The sequence below is a fragment of the Triticum aestivum genome, chromosome 1B (assembly GCF_018294505.1).
Source record: "Triticum aestivum cultivar Chinese Spring chromosome 1B, IWGSC CS RefSeq v2.1, whole genome shotgun sequence".
Classification (NCBI taxonomy): Eukaryota; Viridiplantae; Streptophyta; class Magnoliopsida; order Poales; family Poaceae; genus Triticum; species Triticum aestivum.
The window spans coordinates 17,300,765-17,305,172 of record NC_057795.1 but is presented as its reverse complement, the minus strand read 5'-3'; positions in this window follow the sequence as shown (position 1 = coordinate 17,305,172).

The window sequence follows — 4,408 nt, the reverse complement described above, 5'->3', positions numbered from 1 at the left end:
AGTTCCATCGGTTCGAATTTTTGGATTTATTACACCTTTTTGTAATCGAGTTGTAACACGCGGGGTCACTGGTTGAACAGGACGTGTCATTTGTTGTGCAGATGGCGGGGCAGATTCAGCCACAGAAGATCCCGAAGAAGCATCAGATCCGCTTTGCACGGGAGATCTGAAATTGGACCTTGTAGCCTGCGGTATGGCCTCTGCTCCCGAGTCAGCAGCCACAGAAGATCCAGAACCGGTCGCTGTCGGGAACTCTGTTCGCCCGCGGGTGGCGTGCGGCCGTCCCGAGCCAGCCGCTGTGCTTGGCGCATGCATGTGCATGGATCGCGGGCCCGCCGCTGCACCAGGCGACATGGCGCCCGCCCATTGGCTGGGCTGGCTCCTCCTAGGCGCGCCGTCCCGCGCGGATCCTCGCACGCGATCCTAGCAATTTTGACGCACAAGAGTTCCAGGTGACTCGGGATCCACCTCATGTCCAGCGCCTATTTCGTTTCCTTCTGGTTCATGAAATATAACATTGTTTTCAACGAAATTTTGATCATTTTCTTCACCGTTTTATGCACCATCTTCTTCTGTGTCTTCTCCATGAACCTACATAGGTATAGACGCAGTACCAGTACTAGCAGAATCATCATTTTGGTTAGTACAATTGTCGCCCCCATGATCAAAATCGCGAAGATTAAATGGAAGGAGAAGAATTTCCTTTTTAAGGAGTGCTCCGGCATTACGATGAAGAGATGCAAAGGGAAAAATGGACTCGCCGAATACGACATCACGAGATATGTAGACCCTACCAGTGGAGATATCTAGACATTTGACCCCTTTGTGAATTGGACTATATCCAAGAAAAGCACATTGCTTTGAACGAAAAGCATGTTTGCGTGAATTGTATGGCCTAAGGTTGGGCCAGCATGCGCAACCAAATACACGAAGTGATTTGTAATCAGGAGCAATGCCAAAAAGTTGTGTGATAGGAGTTTCAAACTTGATGACTCTACTAGGAAGCAAGTTTATGAGGTATGTGGCAGTCAAGAATGCTTCATTCAAAAAATTTAGTGGCATGGATGCATTTGCTAGTAGGGCTAGCCCTACCTCAACAACGTGGCGATGTTTCCTTTCTGTAGAACCATTCTGTTGATGAGCATGAGGACATGAAACATGATGTGAGATACCAAGTTGCTGAAAGAAAGAATTGAGTTTCTTGTATTCACCGCACCAGTCAGTTTGCATGGCAATGATCTTAGTGTTTAGTTTTCGTTCAATGAGATTTTTAAAATTCTTGAAAACTTGAAACACTTCAGATCATTTTTTAAGGAGATAAATCCAGGTAAATTTACTATAATCATTGATGAAGCTTAGATAATACAAATGTCTACCAACTGAAACAGGAGCTGGCTCCCAAACATCTGAGAATACAAGTTGTAAGGGTGTAGTAGAGATACTGTTAGAAATAGGATATGGTAGCTGATGACTTTTAGCTTGCTGACATGGATCACAAACTGACTCAACGCTAGACTCATGAGTATGAGGAAGCTTATTTCTACTAAGGATAAGTTTAACAATAACTGATGAGGGGTGACCTAATCTACTATGCCACTTTGAAGAAGATGCCTTGACAAGACAAAATCTTGTTTATTCAACGATGATGATGATGATATGAGTGGGTAGAGACCTCCCACGCACTTGCCCCTAAGAAGGATTCTCCTCGTGTCCAAGTCCTTAACCAAAAAGAAGTAAGGATAAAATTCAATGAGAACACAGTTATCATGAGTAAACCTATGAAATGAGACAAGATTTTTTGAAGTTTCAGGCACATGTAGAATTTGATTTAGATGCAAATTTTTCATGGGAGTTTTAACAATTGAATGACCAATGTGAGTGAGTTTCCATACCAGAACCGCTTGCGGTGTGGATTTGATCATGTCCGTGGTACTTGTGTCTGATTGTCAACTTGTCCAGTTCACCAGTGATGTGATTTGCAGCTTTGGTGTCCGCGTACGAGTTGGTGTCGATGCCATAGCCGTTGGTGACAACATTAGCCTCCTTTTCTTCATAGTCATCTTCCTCATAGCGATCCCAACATGCACGGGCACCTCCTGCATGGAACTTGTAACAGATCTGACACTCGGGATAGTCCCGAGGGGGTTGTTGGCGCTGCTGCTGTTGCTGTTGTGGGCGGCCTCTGTAGCCTCTGCCACCATAGCCGACAGAGGGAGAAGGGGGGCGCCTTCCTCGGCCACGCCCTCTGTGGCCACGCCCACGGCCTCGACTCTTGTTCTGGCCACGCCCCCTGTACACCGTGTTTGCAGAAGAATGGAAGTTCCCACCTGTACCATCCCCGAGCATCTCCACTCACTAGTGCAGAATCAGCCATTAGTGCCGGTTCATAACGGGCTTTAGTGCCGGTTCGCCAACCGGCACTAAAGAGTGGGGACTAAAGGTCCCCGGCCTTTAATACCGGTTCGTCACGAACCGACGCTAAAGTGCCACCACGTGGCACCAGCCAGGCCCGTTTGCGTGGAGGGCATTAGTACCGGTTGGTAACACCAACCGGTACTAAATGTTTGGGTGTTTTTTTAATTTTTCTTTAATCTTGTGTTTTCAATTTAATTTAGTGATTGTTTTACATTATAATGAGTTGTTAAATCATTAGGTGAAAGTACCACGGATTAGTTTCAACTAGATGCATTATTGGATATCTCTCTATATAGCTAGCTAGCTAGAGTATATGCCATATCCATATTATACTTGATCAACTATATAATATATACGGATATGGCATATACTTGATCACTTAGCTAGGTAGGATTCATCCAGCTGAAACTAATCTGCGGTTTCTTTCATTAAATGATATAATAATTAACTAGCTATCTAATCACCACCAGCACTACTAGCTTAAAGAAGAAACATTCACTTGTACCAGAAGCAAAAATATTATCGATCGAGTTCAACATGATTGTCATGATATTATAAGGGTTCATATATAACACCACAAAAGCAAATCACTTAAGTTCAGAACGAAGAACACGGACATGAAAGGACAAGTACTAATTAAGAGCAGCATGAAGAACTAGCTAAATCACTCCTGCTAGCTACTCTCTCTCTGGTAAAATAGCATAGAACATGTATAGCTCCCCTGATTGATCATACTGGAGCATGCCAATGAACCTGTCTCCTAATCATGGGCTGCGCTTCTCATTGCTGCCCCCTAGTACTTCTCTGCGATCATTAACAATTTTCCTCCAATCTTTCACTATTAAGCATTCATCGCTTCTAGAAATCCTGAATGCATTCATGTGCAATGCAGGATATCTTGGTCGTAAGCTAACAATTGACATCTGACCTTTAGTCTCGATCCCCTGAGGCACAACTGTCATCGGGAGTCCCTGTTGAAGAACATTGTATAGTACTTAATTAATATACTTAGCAATGAAAGTTTAGCAAAAAAATTATGTATGCAAAATATGCACTGAGGATAAATAGTAAATATCTTACCAGCATTCCTAAATAGATGTGACCGTAGTTCAATACCATCATTATTGGTCGCATGTTTTGAGTACTAACATTTCTAAGTGCAGGAAGAAAATTTGTCTTGACAGTATGAAGATCCACAATCCATGAAACATAATGACTTATCTCCTCGCAGTTTAGTTCAGCTCCGGGACAGTAGTAGGTCATGTCTACCAAGCGCCGGACATGTTTGGTTGAATGGAGATAAGCTGTCAATAGAAATTAGTTGTCAGTTATTTTTGAATAAGCAATATCAAAGACAAAAATATAGTTGAGAAGAACTCACATAATGGTAGAACTGGAGGCGTCTGCACATCGACCCATATGTTTCTATTATCTTCAATATCATCTTCCGGACGAATATCAAAGGTGATAACCATACTAGGCTCAAATGCATAAGCCTTGCATAGTGCTTGCCAAGTTTTGCATTCAAAATATGTGTACGTGTGTGTATTGTATACTTTAACATTGAAAGTATAATCATCATGCTCAGTTTTCAGGTAAGCTCTCTTTACCTCCATAGTTTCCATATCTTTGAAACCTATCTTATCCAAGACAAAAATTCTTGCATGGCACGGGATGCGCTAGTAGAATAGTGAAAATTAAAAATTATAAGTCACGCAAATGAAGCATATATAAGTCATGCTTAATTACGAAAACAGACTTGTCGTTGTGACTTACTCTATTGAATTCGAAAGTCTCATCCAGCTTTATGCTGAATCGCCTACCATCAACAAGGAAATTTCTGTCGCACTGGCCGCGCTGGTCTTCATAGTATTCGCACATAATGAAATTTTTTCCGTCGTCAGACGACATTTCCTATGTTCATATTAGGCGAAACATTAATCACTTACTAATTCAATTAATTCAACTACTTCTATTAATTTAACTAAGCATT